General features: G+C 37.5%; 1 protein-coding gene across 3 annotated transcripts in view; it reads right to left on the reverse strand.

Moving 5' to 3' along the window:
- RABGAP1L (RAB GTPase activating protein 1 like) overlaps positions 1 to 25,029 on the reverse strand; it is a 646,139-nt gene extending 621,110 nt beyond the window's left edge. For all 3 annotated transcript variants that reach the window (XM_045547315.1, XM_045547314.1, XM_045547316.1), the window contains exon 1: positions 24,883 to 25,029. The gene's annotated coding sequence lies outside the window, so the exon portion shown is untranslated. The remainder of the gene's footprint in view (positions 1 to 24,882) is intronic.
- Between the last annotated feature and the right edge of the window lie 913 nt (positions 25,030 to 25,942).

Genomic DNA, 25,942 nt, shown 5'->3' on the forward strand with positions numbered 1-25,942 from the left:
TATATAAGTACATATTATATATTTAATATAGTATGCAGTATACAAGTTGAGTACCCCTAATCTGAAAATCTAAAACAAAACTTTTGGAGCACAAACATGATTCTCAAAGGAAATGCTCACTAGAGCACTCTGGATTTCAGATTTGCAGATTAAAGATGCTCAATCAGTAATTATATAATACAAATATTCCAAAATCCAAAACACTTCTGGTCCCAAGATGTAATAAATATATATAATTAATTTTTATATATATTAAATATCTTACTAATATATAAACACTAAGTTTTATTACAATAACTTTTCATAAGGGTAAAACAACTTCTTTTAATGCAACATACTCTATATAGTCTAACTCTCTATTCAGTTTTTTTAAAAACACCATTTAATTTAGTTGTAAAACACATGTTACTTCCAAATTAAAATCATGTTTACATAGGAAAAATCTTCCATTCCACACAGCCCAGTTTTTCCATCTCTTGAGAGTGTCACGTACACACCAGAAGAGGCTTTGGTAAAAGCAAAACAGCTAATTTCCTAAATGGTATGATTTTTAAGGATATTGATATTTAAATATTGCATAGACAAAAACATATGAACGACTTCATTATCAAGTCTTGGTGAGGATATGGACAATTAGAACTCTCCTAAATTGCTGTAGAAATATAAATCAGAATAACCCCTTTGGAACTGTGTTTGATAGTATCTACTAAACACACTGGTAGTTTAAAAAATTGTCCACAAATTCTCTGATACACCTCCCTTCTAAAACTAGAGTGTAATGTCCCTCCCCCTGAATGTGGGTTGGTTTAGTGACTCACATCGAACAAACAAGAAGTGGAGAAGGAGATGGTATAACTTTGGAGACCAGGTTTTAAAAGGCATTGTGGCTTCCTCCTTGCTTTCTCTTTAGATCACTTGCTTTAGGTGAAGCCAGCTACCATGTCAAACGCTACTCAAGCAGCATTAGGCAGAGGTCCTTATAGTGAAGAACTGAGGCCTCTTGCCAACAAGCTTGCTTGCCAGTCTAACTTGCCAGCCACCTGAGTGAGCTACCTCAGAAGTGAATCCTCCAACCCAGTCAAGCCTTCAGATGACTGCAGCACTGGCCAACATCTTGACTGCAACCCCTTGAGAGATCCTGAGACATAACCACCCAGCAAAGCCACTTCTGGATTCTCAACTCACAGAAACTGTGAGAAAATAAATATTTACCGGTTTAAGTCACAATTTGGGGGGGGGGGGGATTTGTTATGCAGCGATAGATAACTAATACACATATTCTATGATCTAGCATTTCCACTCCCAGGCATGTAGTCAACAGAAATGAATATATGCATTCATCAAATGACATGTACAAAAATATCCATATCAGCACTAACCATAATTACCCAAAACTGAAAATAACTCAAATGTCCACCATTAACAGAATGAATAAATTTGGTATATTCATACAGTGACATATAAGACAGCAATGAGAATTAATAAACTATAACTACACATAACAACATTGATAAATTTCACAATGATGAATGAAAGAAGCCAGGTAGAAAACAGTAAATACCAAATAATTCCATTCATATAAAGTTCAAAACAAGGGCTAAAAGTCAGGATAGTTATCTCTGGGGGAAGTAGTGACTGAAAGGCTTCTGAGGTGCTAATAATGTTCTAGTTCTCCATCTAGGTGCTAGTTACACAGCTGTGTTCACACTTCACAAAAATTTATTGAGCTGTAAACTTATGATGCGTGCACTTTTTAATACACATTATACTTCTGTTAGAAATTTAGTTTAAAAATACAAACATCTTATATACTTGCAGAAAGAATATTAGGCAAGAAAAGTTACCACAAGACTTCAGGGTTTATTGTTAATTTGGAACATCTCAGGCCAATCTCCTCAGCCCTAACCTACTGTTAACTGATTAATGTAGAAGGTTATTAGAGGGAATACAGTAAAGAACAGAGACTGACCATAAGTACATGAAATGAGTACATGACTGACAATGAGTATATGAGTAATATTATTAACTATGTACTAATATTTATTAATTACTTACTATAGGTCAGGCCCTATTCTAAGCCCTTTACATGCATCAACTCATTTAACCATCACATATTTTAACTCATTTTTACCAAAAACGAATTTGAGGCACAGAGACCTTATGTAATTTTCACAAAGGCACATAGCTATTAAATGATGGAGCCAGAATTCTAACACAATCCGTCTAATTCCAAAGGACCCAGTCTTAATCACTAAGATACAGTCTCTCACATTACCTCTGTGAGAGGGAAAAAGTAACAAAAATAATAGCATAATAAGAAAACAAACAACCTGATTAAAAAATAGCCAAAAGACCTGAACAGACACCTCACCAAAGATGACATATAGATAGCAAATAAGCATATAAAAAGATGTTCAACACCACATCATTAGAACACTGCCAATTAAAACAATAATTAGATACTATTACATACCTATTAGAAGGGCTAAAATCCAGAATATTGACAACACCAAACACTAGCAAGGATGTGGAGCAATAGGTACTTTCATTCATTGCTGGTGGGAATGCAAAATGGTACGGCTAGTTTCGAAGACAATTTGGTGGTTTCTTACAAAACTAAACAGTCTCTTACTGTAGGATCCCACAATCACACTCCTTGGTATTTACTCAAATGAGTTGAAAACATGTCCATACAAAAACCTAAACATGGATGTTTATAGCAGCTTTATTGGAAACTGCCAAAACTTGGGAACAACCAAGATGTCCTTCAGTAGGTGAACAGACAAACTGTGGTACATCAGACAATAGAATATTATTCAGCACTAAAAAGAAATGAGCTGGGCCGGGCACGGTGGCTCACACCAGTAATCCTAGCACTTTGGGAGGCTGACGCAGGAGGATCACTTGAGCCCAGGAGTTTGAGGCTACAGTGAGCTATGATTGTGCTACTGCACTCTAGCCTGAGCAAGACAGCACTATCTTATCTGAAGGGAAGAAGAATGGAAAGGGAAGGGGAAAAGAAGGGAAGGGAAGGGGATGGGAAGGGGAAGGGAAGAAGGAAAGAGCTATCAAGCCACGAAACACATGGAGGAACATTAAATGCATATTACTAAGGGAAAAAAGCCAGTCTGAAAATGCTATATACTGTATGGTTCCAACTATATGACATTTTGGAAAGGCAAAACTATGGAGACAAAAAAAAAAAATCAATGGTTGCCAGGGTTTAGGGTGGAGGGAGGGATGAATAGGCTGAACAAACGATTTTTTGAGTAGTGAAACTTTTCTGTATGATACTATTAATGGTGGACACATATCATAACACATTGTCAACACCAGTAGTGAACCCTCATGTAAATTATAGACTTTGGCTGAAGAAATGATGTGCTAAGTACGTTCATCAATTGTAAAAAATATATCATTCTGATATAAAGATGTTGATGGTTGGGGAGGCTGTGTATGTTGTGTAGGAACAGGAAATATGTCGGAATTCTGTATTTTGTGTTCCATTTTACTGTGAGCCTAAAACTGCTCTAAAAAATAAACTCTATTTAAAAAAATATTTAATAAATAAAAATAATGGCATCATGGGGTTAAAAGCAAGAAGATAAAAGGAGGCTGCTCATAATACCTTGAAAGCCTTGTTGGCACTTTCTTCCCAAGGTTTGCTGACACTTGAAATGAATGGATAATCATGGTCCTTTCTGGCCAAGTATCTTTAAGAATCTGAAATTCCTGAGAGTGCCATGTTGAGGGCAGGATTATCTGTTGCTCCAGGATCAACAGATTTAAATTCACCAACTGAACATTACCAATCTAATAACGGTTTTCCATACAACTTTGGTATTCTTGCTGTACTCACCAAATTTTAATTCTCATGACAAATTATTTTTTTCCATTCGCCTTTTGCCATTTTATCAGGGTTCTATGTTATCCTTCCTTATAATAAGAATTCCATTTATAATTAGGAGATTCTATTCTCTTCCTTTTTGCACCTTTCCTTTTGGCATTTTTTAGGTGGCAAGACTGAGGATGCCACCAAACCAAAAGAAAAAAAGAAGATAACACACCACTGGTATGAAGTGAATGCCTGTGTTCCCCAAAATTTCATATGTTGAAACCCTATCCCCTACGTGATAGTTTTAGGAGGTGGGGTCTTTGGGAGGTCATTAAGATTAGATGGGATAATGAGGATAAAGCCCTCAGGAATGGGTTTAGTGTCCTTATCAGAGTCCAGAAAAAATTTGCTTCCTCTTTCTGACATGTGAGGATAAAGAGGGAAGGGAAGCAGGCCCTTACCAGATACCGAATCTGCTGGCACCATAATCTTGGACTTCCTAACCTCCAGAACTGGGAGAAATAAATTTCTGTTATTTAAACTGCCACCAAATCTATGACATTTTGGTACAGCAGCCCAAACTAAGACAACTATCTATCACTTAAGGCAAATTCCAACAAGTTGCTACAAGGATACTTTCACTTCGATTTCAATGGCCTGAACTTAAATTAGATGGCCATTCCCAGCTTTCCAGGAAGGCTGGAAATACAGTCTTTACTATGGGCAACCATGAGCCCAGCTTAAAATTCTATCACTTCAGAAGAAAGAAAAAACAGGGACAATTAGCAGGTTCTGCCACATTCATCTTTGTATCCTCTCCATAATAACTGATACATGGCACACACTCAAAATAAATATTTCATGATTTCTCAAATAAATTCACCTGAAAAATCAAACATTTATGGAGCACCTCCTGCATCAGTTCAAATACTGTTTTAAGATTCCTTCAAAAACTAATACCATTCTCCCTATATAATATTATTTCTTAATATTTGAGAGACAATTTAATGTGCTCCATGCAAATACAACTCCAAATGCCTGAGTTTAACTTCCAATTCCACCACTCACCAAGTATGTGATCTCAAGTGAGTAACACAATTTTTCTCTGCCTCAGGTTTCTCATCTATAAAATGATAACAATAATACCAACCTTCTAAAGTTATTTGAGCATTATATGAATAAATACATGTAATATACTTGAATCAGTAACTGGTACATAGAAAGCACTCAATAAATAGGCAGCTATTATTACTCCCCAGCATTTCTGGCCAGCTAGTTGTCCCATGGCCTTTATATTATCCTTGAGACTTTATCTAAGAAATAGCCCAGATCCCAGTCTAAGGTGGTCATTTTTCTTTGGTTCTACCTCTTGAATTGATGGTAATTACTCAATATTTTGATCTTGAGACTATGTAATTTTCCCTTTGTTTATAATATTTACCCTATATCGTAAAGCCTTTCTATTTCCTCTTGTTTATCTAATGCCTACAAATCTCACTTCAAATCCCACCTCCCCCACAAAATCTTCATTGTTTATTTTATCAATCCTAAATAGTATGCATTGGAAGAGACCTTCACAAACCTACACTCTCAGGTTTTTTTTCCTGAAGAGGAATGATGGTTAAAGGTAAAAATAAATGGCTCTTTCCATGACAAATATAACTTTAGTATCCACTGATTTCTCCTTTTGTAAAATTTTCCAGCATGGCAGTGGAACAAACCAGGAAAACAGAAGACCCTTTAACAAAACCAATTCTAGGAGCAAGACAAAAGGAAAAGTGATCACAGATGCCATTGATACTTTGAAAAAAGTTTTCAGGATCTTTCCTTTTTCATCTTTAGAAAGAATTTTGCTTAATGCCTTTTGGCATCTTGACTATTCCACTTTCTTTTAAATTTTATTAAAACTAGTGCCATACGAAAACAGATAAACTATTCAACTCAACAGAACCCAGTGGAATACTATGCAAACATTAAAAATAAAATTAGAAAAAATGATATAGCAACATAGGAAATGCTAATGACATAGCAAGAAAATATGCAAATTGTATCTATTAACTCTTCTCTCTGTGAAGCACACAGATTTTATAGCAGATACAAAGATGAACACAATAATGTATGTCTTTTAGGGGCTCACGGTCTAATAGGGAAGAGACAATAAAATATCTGAGTATCATAACTGAGTATTCTTATGTACAATGCTATGGAAGTACAGAGTTACACAACTCTAAAACACATGCATATAAAGAAAAGGCTTTAGAAGAATATACATCAAGATGTTCACAGAAGTTATTGCTGGTTTTCCAAAATAAATAAACATAACTTCTGTCAGTGGGGAAAAAAAAACTTCTTAAGAAACTTTATATAGCCATACTTTAAAATGCAACATGAAAAAAATCAAAATGGTTGATATATTTGCTAGGGGGACATATGCTTGGCTGTTCTAATTTTTTAAATCCTACACTGTTGTAGAGTTGTTTATAGGGGGAAAAAATAAACCTCTTAAATGCTACCAAAGATTCATTCAAGTGGGGAGAGAGGATGCGGGGGAAGGACCTTCAGGAGCTTGACTGAAGGAATATTCAAAATCAGAATTATATCCCAACTCCAGTAGCTTAAAAAAACTGCTCATTGCTTAAGCTGTAATTACGATTTATAGGTCTAACCTCATTTCATCTTTAGACTAAAACCTACAGCTGGCCCTCTTCCCCTGAGATCCAGTGTTTAATAACCTTTATAGTCAGAAAGCTGTTCTTTATCTCTAACCAAAATATTTTATTGCAATCTCAATATCCTTTTCTAGGAAAGAGGAGGGGACATTCCTGTCTGAATCGCTTGTACTTAAAAAATTTTTACAACCTTGAAGACTATTAAGGTCACTTATTAACTCTCTCTTTACCACTAGAAAGAGAAATTCTACTAATTCTGCTTCATCTCCTTAATGCATATTTCATTTTCGCTTCTCTGAGTCTTCTGAGTTTCTTCCTGTAATAGCCCTGAAACGATACAGCTAAAATGAATTCTTTAATATGGACCTAATTAGTGTTAAGTAAAACAAATGATTACTCGTCAGCCCATGGAATATGGAGTTATATTAAATTATCCCAGTATTAATTCATCCCAAATTTGCTTTTTTGCATGATCTGTATTACTCACTCAACCATCTGCATCATAACTTGGACTACCTGACCACTGTCATTGCCAAATCTCTACAGGTAATATTTGTTCTATCCTGAAATTTATTACCATTTACATTTCTCCCTCATATATGCTCCATTTTTTATTTAAACATACCTTCTTAGAGAGGGAGCATAGTATAGTGGTGATCAAGAGTCACAAAGACAAAAGGTAGCAATCACTCTTTGTTACATATGAAATAATCATTCCCACACACCTCCCTTCTGTTGGCAGATCCCTTAATTTGTCTAGGTTATCACCCTCACTGCTACGTGTTCAGGAATGGTAACCTCACACACACATACTCTCTCTTCACAGCCCCAGCTAGTAACAGTTACAGTCCCTCAATATCCACAGGGAACTGATTCCAGGATCTCCCAAAAACACCAAAATATGAAGATGCTCAAGTCCCTTACATAAAATGGCTTAGTATTGGCACATAACCTATGCATATCTACCCATATACTTTAAATCATCTCTAGATTACTTATAATTCCTAATACAATGTAAATGCTATGTAAATAGTTGCTATGTTATATTTTTATTTGCATCATTTCTTATTGTTGGATAGCTATTTTTTATTTTTTTTCCCAAATACTTTTAACCTGAGGATGTAGAACCCACAGATACAAAAGGCCACTGTGTATCAACCTTGCCAGTGATGATTTTAAGACACACAATGATCCAATTCTGGCCAATGCAACCTAAAGAGAAGTCCACTGGGGAACTTCTAGAAAATATTTTCCTCCTTTAATAAAGAGATGCTCCTCTTTTTTGCCTGACATCATAGTTTCTGCACACAATACTAGAATTGCTGTAGCTTTCATGAATAATGAGGGGAGAAGTGGACATACTGAGGATGACAGGTCAAAACAATAGAAAGCACCTGAGAGTTTGATTACGTTTCTGAGCTGCTGAATTAACTAATCTGCCACTGCTCTCCTACTGTTAATGTGAGATAATGAAAGCCTGTTGTAGGTTAAACTACTGTTTTGGTGTTACTTGCAGTGAAAAACAACCTATTAGATAAGGGTTTACATCTCAGTTCTGCCACTTATAAACCATGTCATATAGAACAGAGGTCCCCAACCTTTTTGGCACCAGGGACTGGTTTCATGGAAGACAATTTTTCCACGGACTGGGGTGGGGCTGGGGGGAGGCAGAGCTTAGGCAGTGATGCCAGTGATGAGGAGTGGCTATAAATACAGATGAAGCTTCCCCTGCTAGCCAGCAGCTCACCTCCTGCTGTGTGCACCCCACCCCCACCCCCACCAAGTTTCATGGAAGACAATTTTTCCACACACAGGTTGGGGGTGGCGGAGCTCTGCGGCCCAGTCCCCTAACATGCTGGCCCATGGCCCAGGGGTTAGGGTGGGGACCACAGATGTGGAACAAGTTACTCAAGCTCCTCGTATCCTCTGTTTTCTCATCTATAAAGTAAGTATAAGAGAAGTACCTGTTCCACAAGGTTGATTTTAAATGAAATAACGCAATTAAAGCATGTAACAAGTACCAGGCATATAATAAGTGCTTTTATTATTTAATATTACATTAAATTATCAAAACTAAACACACAAATACAAGTAAGCCAAATTTTAAAACACAAGAAGAAATATATGTTATTCAAGAGCCAAGGGGTACTATTTTCAAAACAGAAATACAAAATAATAGTACAACTTCAAGCAAAGATTATAAGGGCTTTCAAATTTTGGTTAATGGAAGAAACATCAAGTTTCCAATTGTCATAATTACAAGCATCACTATCACTGTCAAGCACTAATGAAAGATCTCAAGAGCATATGAAGCAGTAGTAAGGGGCACTAAGAAATGACAGTGTGATCACATAACTTGTCCAAGGTTACATCAGTGGAGTCAGGGTTGAAACCAGGTCTGTCTGGCTCTAGAGCCACTATTTTCTGCTACCTCTAAATCCTCTGTGTTTGTGTGTGTCTGTGTGTGTTCACTAAACCATTCTGTCATTTATAGATTTGAGTTGAAAGCTGTTCTTATACAGGATGAGTACCTTGAAATTAGCAAGTGATACAATTGATACAAAGGCATCCCTTACAGAAATCTCAAACTAACTCTTCATTCCTTTTAGGAAAAAGATTTCCAAGAATATGCATTATAAAATGTGTTTCAATAAAGTTATTCAAAAATAAAATATTTGTTCCAGCACTCTCCTGACATCTCCAAGTGTTCTGAGACCTTAACAAATATTCAAATTCTTGAATACATTAACATATCATTTTCTCCATAAAATCCATATAATAAGATTTTAAAAAGTTATACTGAATAATAAATGCTAGGCTCTTACAGGGATTGCTCTATACCAGCTATCTGTATGGCCCACGAATTCCTCGAAGTCCCCAGCACCCTTTCAGAGAGTCCACAGGTCAAAGCTATCTTCTAATAATACTAAGACATTCTCTGCCTTTTTTGCTATACTAATATGATGATGTAAAAGCAATGGTAAGTGAGATTGCTAATGCCTTAAAACAAATGAAGCAGCAGCACCAAAGTATACTGGTAGTCAATGTATTTTTCACCACCATACATATGCTGAGAGAGAGAGAGAGAGAGAGAGAGGGAGGGAGGAGGGAAGGGAGGAGAGGCAGAGAGAGGGAGAGGCAGAGAGAGGAAGGGGAGAGGGGAAGACAGACAAAGAGTTTTGCTTAAGACTGTCTTTAATGAAGCAATAAAAAGTATTAATGTCATTAAGTCTCAACCTTTGAGTACACATCTTTTCATATTCTATGTGACAAAGCAGGAAGTACGCAAAGTATTTCTGCTGCACACCAAAGTAACATAGTTTTTAGAAGAAAATTCTCTTCTGTAATTGTTGAGTTCCAAGTTGAATTAACTACTTTCTTCATAGAATACCATTTTTACTTAAAAGAACAACAAACAAACTATGGTTATAAGGAATCGGTTATCTGAAAGACAGTTTCTCAAAATCGAACAAAGTAGGGCTGTAACTTCAAAGAAAATAACTGATAATATTTGTTGCCAATGATAAAATTAGAGCTTTCAAGCAAATATCAGCTTAACAGCTTCCCACTCCTTAAAGACTTTTCAGATGAGATCTATAGCATTATTAACAAATGTGACTTCTTTATATTGTATAATTAAATGTGTCAACATTGTAAAAAGCAGCATAACTCAGTGAAACCAATGCCTTCCAAATGACCAATGGGTAAAACATGCATGGGTGAAAGATCCATTCAAAGTGCAACATGGACCAATGGATTCTAAACAGGTTACAAAAAGTTCACTAATATGATGTCAGATTCTACATGGCAATTAACCATTAATAAGCTATCAATTGTAGAATTTTGGTTTGGTATCAAAGGAAAACATCAACATTATCTTAAAAGGCTATTAAAATACACCTCCCTTTACAAACTGCCCATGAGGCCAGCTTCTCTTTGCATACTTCAACCAAATAGCATACTACAATATAGGGTGAATGCAGTAGCAAGTATATGAATGTGGCTGTCTTCTCCTAAGCCAGACATTACAGATGTGTGCAAAATGTAAAACAACTTTGTTTTCTCACTAAATTATTTTGTTTTAGAAATAGTTGCCTTTCATTAAAAATAAGTTATTTATGTTAAATGCGATGGGTTGTTTATTATCATTTTACATGAATAAATAAGCATTTTATCAATTTTAATCTCTGATGGAGTAAGAATCCCCATATTTAACATCTTACCTTTGGTTATCCTGTTCCTTTTACTTGAAGCATCCTTTCTCCTCCCCATGTAGCCACATCCAGATGCTGCCAATCCTCCAAAACTCAGCTCAACAGTTACATTTTTCATCATCTCCTGCCTCTGCTCCTGCAAATGATTTCCTCCTATTTGATTTGCCAATGCACTTTATCTACACTGTATCTTTCAAGATTAACATCACTATATAATTTATCTTCCTTCAGGGCAGACTATTCATCTTGTATCTCCAACTCAACACACAGTGGGCATAGAATGAACACTTGTAAAATTAATAGTTATAAAATTTGACAATAACAAACTATATCCCAAAGAACAAGAAAGAATATAAAATGATTTTTTATATGGGTAGATAAATGTAATCACAGATTTTAAAGGGGACCTTAGAAGCCACTGGGTCCAACTTCTGATCTAAATTATCCTTCCAAAGTGTTTCTCTCAGTCAGAATTCTTTATTAAAAAGAAAAGCAAACTACAGCTACCTAAGTATAAAAGAAATTTTTTAAAAAAATGCCTCCAGAAAAGCAAAGAACCAAAATTATAATCCACACAGCCAAGAAAATGCCCAAAAGCATGCCTCAACCTCCCAGTGATGACACCATTGCTGCTCTACTGCTGCTGCTGGGCACAGATGCCACAGCGTGCACCACCCACACCATCAGCAGTCTAGATGCCACACTTGGAACCATTGCTTCTGTTGCTTCTGAAACTAAATGAGATCGTAACTACTGCTACCACCCATCACCAGAATGGATTTTGTGCAGTTCCATCTTCTTTATATTACTAACTTCCAATCCAAAATTAGAGGAAGAAGTATTTTACTGATGGAACCAAGGTATGTACTCATGCCCTAGATGAAAATGGGGCTAGGAGTAATAAAGCATTTACCATTTTTAGCTTCCCCCATGAAAAGGAGGATCTGCCTCATAAATTGGTAGAATTTCCCAAATACAGGAAAAGGGTTCAAATGATGGAAAGCAAAAAAATAAAAAGCCAAGTATTCACTATTCATAACAACCTTTACTGACAGTATTCAGGCAACTACGTTACCTCAAATAACAATTACCAAAACCATATAGTAATTAGAATCAACGTAGCACCCCACAGATTACTTAGTGGCTACCACAGGAAAAGTAAACTTTTTAATAGAAGTATCAGATTTTGTCACTAGTTTACACAGTTGCCAATTAGCATCACTGAGAGTAGAACAGCTATATATGTGTCTCCAGATATGATACATAATGATATACACAGCATCAACTATGATCTAGCTTTCAGCTTAACAGGAAATACAAAACAAGGTAATAAATCAGACAAATTCAAAATGTGGAACATTTTAAAGGATTGGTAGCATTTGGATGTGGCTAGGTATCCAGACAGTCATGAAAAGAAAAAAGAAAAAAACATTGGGAGAGGTGTTGTAGATTATAATAAAATGGACATTAATTTACACATACTGTAAATGCAACTGCATAGTCCTTGATCATATCTTGGTTTGAACAAACCAGCAGTAAAAGACATTGTTATGAACTAAACTATGTTCCCCACTCCCAAAATCCACATGTTTAAACTCTTAACCTCAGAATGTGACTGTATGTGGAGGAAGGGCCTTTACATATGTGATTAAGTTAAAATGAAGCCATCCGCATGGGCCCTATTCTTTATAAGACTAGGAAATTTGTACACACAGAGAGATGCCAGGGATGCTTGCACACAGAGGAAAGACCATGTGAAAACAGAGTGAGAACGCAGCCATCTGCATGCCAAGGAGAGAGGCCTCAGAAGAAACCAAACCTGCCTACACCTTGATCCAACCCCAATCAACAATGTCAGAAAGCATCAAGTCTGGGAAAAGAAATTTTCAATCTTTTTCATCTCTTTTAAACCCCTTAGCAATACATTTCACTGACATTATCTTCAAGATATTTATACCCTACTGCCATCATAACAATCACAAGCTCGGCAAGGACTGGAAAAAGTTTTTCAGGCTGGTAATCTAATTTGGGGACTAAATAATTTGCTGCCATCCAGCTTAAAGACTATGTTACTATATGCTATAATATTAATAGTTAGTATTCATTTTAAGAGATTTTCATTCAGTAAGGTTAATGAGAGATAGATAGATCCACTTCAGCTCTAACATAGTTTGTGCATTCACTTAACAAGTGTTACTGAAACTCTACTAAGTGCCAAACACAACGGAGGAAACATTTATGAGAATTTAACTACAAGCCAGGAATTGCACTATGTCTCCTCTACATTCATTAATTAACTTACGCAAGATAAATAACCCTATACAGTAAGTACAGGTTGAGTATCCCTTAGCCAAAATGCTTGGCACCAGAAGTGTTCTGAAGTTCTGACTTTTGTATTTTAGAACATCTGCATTATACTTACCAGCTGAGTATCCCTAATCTGAAAATCCCAAATGATCCAATGAGCATTTCCTCTGAGGATCATGTTGGTGCTCAGAAAGTTTTGGATTCGGGAGCATTTTGGATTTTCAGATTACTTCCCCAATGCCACACAGAGCCAAGATTCTCTGGGTAGACCAATTTCAGAGCCCTAAACAAAATAATTTTTGCTCTCAAAAGACCTACAGTCTAATGCAAAAACAGAGAAGTTACAATAAAATGTGATTAGTATCACAACAGGGGGAAAATAAGAATGCTCTCAAAGCACATAAGAGAGATTTCTGAGTCCACAGTATCAGGAAAGTCTTTCAAGATAAATCTATACCAAGACCACAACTACATGCCATCCAAAACAGAAAAATGATCCGGTTCATGCTCTCTAAAAATTCTTAGTACCCAAATGGTCAAGAACCATAACTCTGGTATCTTATATAAGCAAATAACTTCTAGCCACAGATATACAACAAATACCATACTGAACCATGTCTAGTATTCCATAAAATAGGCAGGTCCACATGTGTCCTACATATCTAAGGTTATTCAAAGCCTTGTGGAAATCAATCATGATAAATAAACAATTTGATAGCTAAGTTTACCCTCTGGTTTTCATCCTATGTCATACAGAAAAGTCTTTCTAATATAAATTCTTTAATGCCTTCATAAATATACTGTGACGGTTAATTTTTCAACTTGACTGGATTAGGGGATACCCAGATAGCTGGTAAAGCATTATTTCTGGGTATGTCTATAAGAGTTTCTGGAAGAGACTAACATTTAAATCAATGGACTAAGTAAGGAAGATCCACCCTCACCCAGTGTGGGTGGGTACCATCCAATCTGCTGAGAGCCAGGATAAAACAAAAAAGGAGAGGAAAGGTGAATTTCTTCTCTCTTTTGAAGCTAAGACACCCATCTTCTCCTGCCCTCAGACATCAGAACTCCAGGTTCTCCAGTCTTCAGACTCCAGGACTTGCATAAGCAGCCCCCTAGGTTGTCAGCCTTTGGCCTCAGATTGAGAATGACACTGTTGTCTTCCCTGGTTCTCAGGCCTTCGAACTTGGACTGACCCACACTACCAGCTTCCCTGGTTCTCCAGTTTGTAGATGGCCTATCCTGGGACTTCTTAGCTTCCATAATCATGTGTGCCAACTCCCATAATAGATTTATATCTGTATCTATCCACCTATCTATCTGTCTATCCTACTGGTTCTGTTTCTCTGGAGAACCCTGAATAATACATATAATATACAGGCGATATATTTAACTTTTTCTTGTTAAGAGAGAACATGACAAACTTTCATTATGATTCTGTAGTATTACAAATACCATTGATATCCTTAAAGCTAATTAGGTTGTCCAAGGATGTTTTCCATACACTATTTATGACTTATTTGTTTTTTTATATATTAATATATAATTTTTTTCCAATTTCTTTATTGCTATCATGTTATCAGCAATCTCATTGATCTGCTATCAGTATGTGTGTTTACGGCAACTACATACTTATGTTCAACCTAAGTGCAACTGATATTTAAAGAATGGTGTTTGTTGAAATGGATTAAAGAACTGGACATAAAGACCTAAAACCACAAAACTCCTAGAAGAAAGCATATGGGAAAAGCTCCTTGATATTGGCCTTGGCAATGATATTGGGGAATATCACACCAAAAGCTCAGGCAACAAAGCAAAAATAAACAAGGACAACTACATCAAGCTAACAGGGTTCTGCACTGCAAAAGAAACAATCAACAAAATGAAAAGGCAGCGTATGGATTGGGAGAAAATACTTGCAAACTAAATATCTGATAAGGGGTTAATATCCAAAATATATAAGGAACACATACAACTCAATAGCAAAAGTAATAATAACCCAATTAAAAAATGGCCAAAGGACCTGAACAGACATTTTCCAAAGATATACAAATGGCCAAAAGGTATGCGAAAAGGCACTCAGCATCACTAATCATCTGGGAAATACAAATCAAAACCACAATGAGATATCATCTCACACCTGTTAGGATGGCTATTATCAAAAAGACAAGAGATGACAAGTGTTGGCAAAGGTGTGGAGAAAAGAAAACCCTTGTACACTGTTATTAGAAATGTAAATTGGTATAGACATTATGAAAAATGGTATAGACATTCCTTAAAAAATTAAAAATAGTACTGCCATATGACCCGGTAATCCCTCTGCTGGGTATACAGCCAAAGGAAATAAAATCAGGATCTTGTAGAGATAGCTGCATTCACATATTCATTGCAGCATGATCCCAATAGCCTAGGTATATAAACAACCCAAGTGTCTATCAACATAAGAATGGATAAAGAAGTTGTGGATGTGTGTGTACATATTAAAATATATATAAAAAAATATATACACACACAAAGAAATATTGTTCAGCCTTAAGATAAAAAGAGATACTGCCATTTGCAACAACATGGATGTACCTGGAAGATTTTATGTTGTTAAATAAGCCAGAGAAAGAAAAATGGTGCATGATCTCACTTATATGTAGAATCTTTAGGAAAAAAAAAAGTCGAATACATAAAAACAGAGAGTAAAACCATGGTCACTGAGACAAAGAGGAGAAGGAAATGAGGAGAAGCAGGTCAAAGGGTACAAACTTATAGTTATGTAAGATAAACAAGTCTAGAGATCTAGTGGACACCATGAGGATTACAATTAATAATATTGTATAGTATGCTGAAAATTTGCTAGAACAGATTTTAGATGCACGCACTACACACACCAAAAAAATGTAAGTATGGAAGGTGATAAATAGGTTAATTTGCTTGATGGTAGTAATCATTCCACTGTGTATATTAAAATAGCATAATATACACCTTGAATATATACAATTTTAGAAAAGAAAAAAAAGAATAGTGATTGTTGATAATCTAGGCTAAAATAATAAACCTATTTGGGGCATATGTAGCTAGTTTGAGGATATTCTTATAGTTTAGAAGAAAAATTACACATAACAAAGACTCATAGATTATTGATATTGAAAGGATCTCACAGGCACCTGTTATTTACATATATTTCTCTTCACTGCAGAAAGAATTCAGGCTGCTAGAGATCATCCAATCCACTTTGTAGCCAACACACCCCTAGATTTCTGCCTTACTCTGCCTGTCACTAACAGATCCTTTGAACCTACACAAAGTATGTCTTCTACTTTGCAGATAATAGCCTTTCAAATATTCATTTGTCCAACTTATTTTATGGCATTATTGAGTATAGATTATAAACTAATGTATGTGCAAGATTTCAAAGATTTTTCTTGGTGTGTTACATATTATCCAATAAAATGAATATACCAGAGACATTTATGTGTATTCTTTTATAAATCTTATCTTTTTTGATTCTCAAAATCACCTGCAAAATAGGCAAGGCAAGTATCATCCCATTCAAAGATCATCAACATATAGTAGTAGCAGAAAGTCACTGTAAGACATTTAGGAGAAAGAGATACCTGCCTCTTATGAGCTATGTGATCTTAAGCAAGTTACTGAACTTCTCCAACCCTGTTTCCTCATCTTCAAATTGGGAATGACATTATAGTACTTCCCACCTCATATGGTTATGGTGAAGATTAGTTAGATAATATATATTATCTTATGTAATTATCTACCCCATAACAACACACAATGTTAGCTCATTATTATTATATAAAAGGTGAGGGAGACTGCCCAAATCATTTATTTTCTCAATCTCACAGAAGCACTAGATCAAGAATTAACATCCTGTGTTCGTTTTACCTATACTATCTCTCACAAAACCAAAAATTTTTATAGTTACCTAACAACTATTTTTCTTTTTCCCACCCTTGGCCAACCAGTAGAAATTTCTAAAAGTTACTACTATCATCCTCTTCTAAGTAAAATTCTCAAAAGTTGAAAATTTCTAAAGCTTCTCTTTAGAAAAGTAAATTCTCAATAGAACATAATGAAGTTAGCATGCAACACAACAAAATTTATACTCAAAATGGGAAGTTTAAGACTAATTGATAAACAAACTGGTTTCTCTAACCTACTATTATCTCTTAAAAACTTTATCTGATATTTTCAAATGGTAAAGATGGCTAATTTATGGTTTGGGACACCAACTACAACAGGAGAAACCTGTTTCATCAATCAAAACTATTGACAATGTTGACAAGAAACATAAAATGCATGTCAGAATTTAAAAAAAAAAAACTTAAGAAGCCTAGACTTAGTGAAATATTAAGCTGCATATCTCATGAAGAAAAATTTTGTAGGTTCACTAGTACTGGCAAAAAGGTGGTCCTAGGATTTAAATAACAATAACAATAATAATATCTAATTTAATTTTCCCATTAACTTTGCCAGGAAGCTTAGGCTAGTGTTAAATTCTAGAATATTGGGGGAAAAAAAAACAGTAGAAAGAAGACATTAAATGAAGTACCAATCAGTACCAACTTGATAATACAATTTGGTAATAGATACCTGCACAGAAAGTCTGAGACAAAGGCAAATCAAAACATTAGTCCAAACATGACCACTCACAGCAGGGCAAATATGAGACAAAGATTTAAAATGTAAGCATACAGTTCACAAGAGAAAAACATTATTGTTGGGAAAATACAACAATAAAGGAATGAGGTCTGGCAGCAAATAACTGCTAAATAACAAAATTACTCTAAAACAACCTCAGAAACCCTACCGTCTGCCAGTGTAAGTATAAGCCCCCTTCACTGGTTAATTTTTCACCAAAGTAGGAGTATTATCTATTAAAAGTGTTAGACTAAGATAAATTGACTACAGAGAAATAAACTATTCAAAGAAGTACCTAATAACCATTCTAACAACTATTTGCATTTCTATAATGCTCTTAGGTTAGCAGCGGGCCTCAAAATGACAGCTACAACAAGCACATAATAAACGCTCCACGCAATTGATCAAAAACTAGTGATAAATATCTCTTAAACCTTCAAAACGAAACCACAGGTCTGTATTTTTTCTAAAAATAGTGTTTCTTATTTGCATCCCCTATAGTGTAAGTCTAATTTTAAAAGTCCTGTAATTTGGCTTACTGCTGATAATGAGGGCAGAATATGCGTATATATGTGGGGTAAGGGAGATGTTGAGAAATTCTTCACTGGTATGTGAATGAATTCTATACTTGCCTTTTAAAATGTGCTCCTTTTCTGGAAAGGAAAACCCCCTTGGGCTTGCACTACTTTCATATTTGTGAATACTTCACATGGTAGTCTTCAGAGAGCCAGACCACTTGTTTTCAGTCATTTGCCAGGGGGCTGAATTTTCACCACAAATTGTAATGACTAATGGTATGTATGTATATATTCACATACATACACACACATCTGTGTGTCTATACCTTTAGAAATGTTTACATAGTTTAAATTAAAGGCATTAACATCACTCTTCTCACCACAAAAAAAATGGTAAAAAATTTGGAAAGATTCTATAATAATAACCTCAATTTGTGAAACTCAACATGTCTCAAAAAGAAGGGAAAAACAAAACACCCTGTGCTTGACGTGATTACCTACATCACTCAACTAGTGTGAGCCACCTGGGGCACGCCACATCTGAAATCTTATGCTGTTTGGGGTGTGTTATCTTGTGGACCAATTCATGTAAAACTGCTAAAACCTTCTAAAATGTCAGGACAACATAGTTTACATACCAGAAGCTTAAATAAATGAATATAACAGCATGGCAATGACAAAATTCATATTTATTTTAGAACCAAGGCTCATTCCAAAAATTGTTTATCAATCATCCAGAAGTTTTTTACCCAATCATCCCAGCTTTTTACCAACCAAGTAGTTATTTACTATAGCAACTTCATTACCAACATTTCCAAAATTTTCCATACACTTCAGAGATGAGCTATTAAACAGTCTCTGTATGTGTTGTTACCTGGGCAACACTCTAAGAAGGTTTTTACCTTTACAGAACTAGGCGATCAAGGAAGCAAGGTTTCTTCAAATCAACTTTACATCATTTTAATTAGAAGCAGTGAGTGCGAAATGATCAGCAAACAGAAAAACTTGAAAACTGCCACCACCACTGCTTCAATTTGATTAACATACACAACTTGCTATCATTTATCTTCATTTCTAGTCACCTAATTCTCCTGCGGAACAAGGAAAGCTCCAACCAGGACTTCAAAGCAACTCCCTTGCTAAAATCCAAGGGAGTTCTTGGAGTAAAAAAAAAATCTATCAATCCCTCACAACTGAATTTGGTATGAAATACCCTGCTTTGCTGCCCTAAATTCTGAAAGCTACTCCACTCGTTTGTGGATCTATATAAACTACCTTTCTGCCTAAACTAGACCTGCCTCTGAAAATTAAGATCCAGTCATATAGAAATTACATTTTAGAAGGCCCTTTGAAAAGACTTTCAAAACTGCTTCCTCTTCTGCTACACCCAACTTAATGCTCTCCATTTGCCAAAGCAAAAAAACACTGTATCTCTTCACAAAAAAGACAAAAATTTCCCTTTCCAACAGTTTTAGGGTTGGTAGACTCAAGGTTGTTTCTCTAATACTAATAATTTCTCCCTTCAGCTTTTACTCTAAGGGTACTTAAGTGTTCTCTGGGTCATATTTAAATCAGGACCACAGCATATAAAGCTTGTTTAATGTTAAAAAGTACTAGATGTTTCCACAGTCAAAAATGAAAGATAAGCTGAAAACCAGAGAGGAAAACTGGCATTCCAGGCTCTTAACCATCTGGTGCTAACTCACTCTTTCTTGCCTAGCTATTTCATTATTCATTTTTCCCTGTACCTCTGATCACACTGTCCCCTAGTCCCTGGACTAAAAAGGCCTTTCTCTACGTACTAATTGTCCTATTTCCACATGTCCAAATTCTACCCTTCTTCAAAGCATAATTCAAATGTGACCTCTTCTCTTATCTTTACAACTAAGAGTAATCTCTTGCTCCTCTCTAAACTCTTACAGTACCTTATCTTTATCTCTTTACCACCCATTACTTTCAGACGTTCATTATCTTTGTTTCCATATTTAATCCCCTACCTAAGCATAAAGTCCTCAGGGTCAAGGTCCGTGCCTTATTCATCTCTATTCAAACTATTTTAACACAATGCTTTGCACATATTAAGCACTCCAACTGAATTAAATGAATGGCTCAGTTTAGGAAAGAAGAGAAGCCTACTGGAAACAACTCCAGATTAGGAGTCCAGAGCCCTGGCTTTGCTAATAACTAGCGATATGACCTTTGATTCAGGCTTTTAGTCTGTTCATCTGGAAAGTCGGGAGGGTGGGCTAAAGCAATTTGTTTTTTTAACTACATGCTATTATCTCTTAGCTGGATGTAAATTAATTTGGGGGTCAAAACCCAGCATTTTTTTAAATGAAATGAAAATAATATATTAAAGTGTGTTATAAGCAATGGTGTTCTTATACATGTTTAACAATTAGCTATGGTGGTTTGCAGAGGGATGAATGTACCATTTGCTGATTTCCCTAGTATAAATACTCCCACTGTGACCAATTTCAAGCTATCAACATCATGTCATTGAACATCTGTAAAGCTAGAAGGGAAGAGATACGCACAATTGCTCTCATAAGCCATTATGAGCCAACTCAGCATGGCCCTGAAAAGATAAGTATTCTTTAACCAAACTTTCCTTTCAACTTTATGTGTATGTATGCATGCTGAATCAAGATATAAAATTTACTTCTTACTGTGGGTCACAGTCAAAAGAGTTTAATAAATATTCAGCTAAACAACTCCCTAGTCTCTTCCATGTAAACTACATAATTCAATAAATCTCAATTTTGGTTACATATTTAGTCTCTTTACCACAATTTCTCTCCAAAAATGAGAGTACCAGGGCTAGGCACAGTGGTTCATGACTGTAATCCCAGCACTTTGGGAGGCCAAGGTGGGAGGATCACTTGAGGCCAGGAGTTTGAGATTAGCCTGGGCAACATAGCAAGACCCTATCTCTACAAAAAATTTTAAAAATTAGCCGGGCATGGTGACGTGTGCCTGAAGTCCAAGCTACTCTGGAGGCTGAGGTAGGAGGATTGCTTGAGCCCAGGAGTTCAAGGCTGCAGTGAGCTATGATTGCACCACTGTACTCCAGCCTGGGCAACAGGGTGAGACCCTAGTTGGAGCGGGAGTAATAAATGCCTGTTGATATCACCAAAAGGCAAATTACAAGGAGTACAAAAATGATTTAAGGGATATTGCCAAAGGCTGAGGTTCTCAGCCTTTGTTCAGCCCCACACACTTAAAAGGATACAACACACTCCTACTAGTAGCAATGGCTACCTTAACAAAGCGGGGGAATGAGAGCAGAGAAAATTTATAGTATGAAAAAAAAATCCAGGTATTTCTGGTATTTGTGCCCATGCCCCCACCCTACTGAAAATCAAGGTACAGAGAAAAACCAGAGCAATAAAAAGTAAATTTCCATGCCTGATGTTTCCCAAATTCCCTAGCACAAGCTTGCATCCCTCAATGGGACCTCCATTACTAAGAATCCCTTACTAGAACTAAATTTTTGCTGTGGACTATGGACATGTTGAATTTCAAATAGACAAGGAGAAAAATAACACAGCAAACAGTTGTTAGACTTGATATTCTGGGAAAATCAGGCTTTTATTGAAAAAAACTTTCTTATTTTCTTACTTCTTATTTAAGCTTACTAAACTTGATGAGGAGAGAAGTTTCCTGAATATATTTTTGGTTGTACTATGTCTATCACAACACAGCCTGTAACCAGATTTTTCATGAGTATTTATACAGAATTGTATTTTCTATTTTTAAGGCTATTCAAAAAACAAGACAGCTCAGAATTTCAAGTACACTAATAATCTTACCCCAAATCTAACTCTAAATCAACTGATTATATCCCTAGAAGTTTCCCAGGAAAATCCCCAAAAATTACACCAAAAACCACCAAAAGATGACCAAAAAAAGAGTCAACATGAGCATAAACATGCTATACTCAAACAATTATGGTGTCTATCTGTTGAATAACAGCAGTGTGGGAAGTAAATGAAGCATACAAAGTAGAATGTTGAGATGCAAGTTTTGTTTAATTCCGTAACTCTTCCTCATTATGGTCCATTGATGTTCACATCCTTACACCCAATTCAAATACTGACTATAAAGTCAAAATTATTCCCCATTCTGAAAAGTCAGGAGTAAAGTAATGTCTTTGTCTATAATCTCAATGTCAAAATTCTCCTTAAAAAATCATGTTTTACCATAATTCAAGCTCAAGTCTGTACTTCCTGCCTCCCGTTTGTCGTGGCAAATGCTCATTAGACTATCTCCATGAGAAATCCCTGAGCTGTCTTTGAAATACCAGCAGCTGGAATAGCATTGGGCTGCTTGTCATCCTCAGAACGCACAGCTAACTCATTTATATAAGGCAAGAGTTATAAACATGTAGCAATATACTAAAACTTGTGACACATAAGCAAAAAAGTTCTGTGCCTGGGAATCCCATAGACTATAGTATGGACTTCATTCTCCAAACACCCTCTATCCAGTCATAACCATCCCCACACCACTTGAAGACAATAGTAGGCTGGAATGCAGTCCCAGTTCTACACCCTCAAAACAAAAAATTTTTACTCCTTAGCTACTACTGTCTTCAAAGTCAATCTCTTGAACCTGGCTATCTCCCCCATGTAATATTTTTACTTGGCACAACAGAATTCCCTCTTTTGACTACTCCGAAAGAATGGATAAAAGGGCTTTCAGCTTTACTACTGTATCATCTGGGAGTTCAAATAAATATATAGTGACCAATTTCAAGTTTGGGTTAAGGCAAAGAAAAAAATTTTAAGTACAATTTTTAAAAGTCACAAGTTTAGAACTGGTGAGCTGATAAACATGAAAACTCCTGTTTCCTATGCCTAATAAAATTATGTCATTCAAAGAAAGAATGTTATAAGTATTAAGTAAAAAAAATTATCTATATCATGAAACAATTATCAAAAAACAAAAAATTTTGAGAACATCACAACTATAACAGAAATTCCCATCAAATAACTCAGGTCAAAAAAAAAAACTTCATACATTTACAGTATGGAATACATACCCCTTTTTTAGGTTGGTTTGTATATTCTCTAAATGCCCCAACAGTATGGAGACTTACTATCTTGTTTCCAGCTTTCAACAGTACAATGTAGACTATATAATATATTCACATATAAACTCTGCCCTACTTTACCTACTTCTCCCCAGATGATTTAATAATATATAATATCAAAGCATACCTTGAACTGATTTAGTATAGACACCAATGTAACTCAAAGTCTCAGCTAAACTCCCAAGCAGGAGACCATTTAACACAATTTGATGATAATGTATAAATTAAGTTCATATTGTCAGTTTCATAAGGGACGCTCTACTGAGATAATGGATCACAGGCCAGTTTTCCAGTGCTAGCAGCTTGTGAACCAATATTTTCCATGGACCAACTTCACTTCTAATTTGACCACAAGCAAACTTCATGTCCGTATCTTCTGACATCATAACTACTGGATATTCTACACAAATGCGTAAGATGCCAGATATAAACATTACTGTGAGAAAAGTCAGAAGGTTTTCATGAAACTGTATTTTCAGAATTTTAACAAGCAACTACTTACCTCCCACCGTACATGAGAAAAGTTAAATGTATTAAAAATCCCTAAGCTTTCCAATGCCAAAAATGCAGGCCTTGAAATCAGTTTCCAAACTGCGCTTAAATCTGTCAAGCAAGCAAAAGTTCATCTTACCATTAGTGTAATGAGGTTGGCAATTCAGTTCACTTGCATGAAACCATCAACTCTGCGAGTGACCACCTAAATTTTAGTACACTTTCTAAGTTAACCCTATCTGAAAGGTCCAAGGAGAATACACAATCACCTGGACACATTGTCCTAGGATCAGAAATGAACTCTTGTCAGTTCAGCCCCTTGCACCCGGCCACCTCCCGGGGGCCGGTGAGCCCTTTCCACATGCTGGACGCACTGCCCAACCCTGCACCGTTGGCGACCAGTGCAAAATACTAGTCCAGTCTCAGAAACTTTGACTCAGTTATTAGGACACTGAGCACCCACAACCTGGGCGTGGGGGGGAGGTGTTTGTCATGGCCCAGGCGGTCAACTTTTGACGCGAGGCATTCATTGCAGGTAGAGATCTGCCCAGGATGAAGCCCATCCCAGACTGCAAAACCACAAGCATCAATACAGCAGGAGCCAAGCAAAGTGCTCAGCGGAGGAAGGGGAAGAGCGAGGGAGAGACTCGGTCACGAACAGAAGCTTGCGTGTGGGTTAATACCCTAACCACACGCCCCCCGGACGCAGGGCTGCTGAGACTGCGAAGCCAAAGCCGACAGCAGCCACAGCGTAGCAGCCAGCGGCAGCAGCGGAGGCGGCAGTAATGTCAGGAGGGCACAGCTGGAGGCAGCGGCCGCCGAAGCCACTACTCCGCCCCCAGGTAAGGGCGCCGACCCCGCCCGCCCCGGCCGCGGGGAGCGGCCACCGAGGAGAACCGCGGCGTCCATGAGGCGGCCGACAGTTCTGAAACCGCCCTGTGCCCTCCTGCCCGCGATCCTCCCGCATCCCGGTCCCGGGCCGGGGCCCCACCTCAACCCTTCCCAGGCTCAGCCCCGGCGCCAACACCTCGGGGCAAGCCCGGCCCGCGTCTCCGGGACGCCGGGACGCCCTCGGAACCCTAGGAGGCCGCCCTCGCCTCACCTCCTCACGTCTCCGCAGGCGCTGCCGGAACAACTCCTTCAAGCGCCAGCTTCCCACCCGCCGCCCCGCGCTTTGAGGCCGGGCCTGTCCCGTTCACTCCGCCGCCGCCAGAGCCCTGGGAGGGCGGAGGGAACATAGAGGGGAGGGGAGAGGGCCGGCCTGGCAGGAAGAGGCGAGGGAGGGGGCGGGCCGAGCAGCGGGAGGAGGAGGAGGCAGCGGCGAGTCGAGAACGCGCGCGTCCAGGCCCCTCAGTGCGGCGTGCGCGCTCCGAAGGGCGGAGGCGCCTTCTCTGCCCAGCGGCGGCGGCGCACAAGCGCGTGCACGCCCGCTCCCGGCCGCAGTTGGGCGGGGAGCCGGGGAGTGAGGACCTGACAGAAGCAGAGTTGTTAGCGCCGGGGCCGCGCCGGGCTTGAGTGCTCGCGGCCCCTGAGGGCCTCCCGCGCGGGGGGAGGGAGGCGAGTCTGCCGAGCGGTTCCTGAGTTCGAAGATAATTCTGAATTGGGGAAAATTATTTTCTTGCCCACAAATCTGGTTTTCATATTTTCATTCTTAATGCTCAGTAATATTCAGGAAGTCAGCTTAAAGAGCACGAAGTTTGTCACCACTCTTTTCTGTTCTTTCAAGGTGTCTGTGTGCTTATGAGGTGCTCCCTTGTTAATTCGTTCTGTGAGACTCAGGGGCATTGTGGGGGAAATAGGCGAGGAATGAACAGGAAAGCGCTAAGCGCTGTTGTGTATTTACATGAAGAAAATGTGCCCTCGTTTTCACCTTTTTATCTTATGGGGTCTTAGATTTTGGGGTACAAACTAAATAACGTTAAAATCATCCAACTCTTTTTCGCTACAAATATTGTATTGATCCTTGTTTAAACTGTGGATATTCATCTTAGATCCTGCAACCAGAAATGACCTGTAAATTTTCTGAATCTCCTTAGCACTTAGTTTCTGTAGGTTTGGAGCACCTAATATATTCAAGCTTATCTTTGTTAACCTGTGCAGTATTTTATTCCCGCTCTATTGTCCTTGAGGACCTGCTTCGTGCATGTGCGTATCTTCCACAA

This window comes from Lemur catta, chromosome 3 (genome assembly GCF_020740605.2).
Source record: "Lemur catta isolate mLemCat1 chromosome 3, mLemCat1.pri, whole genome shotgun sequence".
Taxonomy (NCBI): domain Eukaryota; kingdom Metazoa; phylum Chordata; class Mammalia; order Primates; family Lemuridae; genus Lemur; species Lemur catta.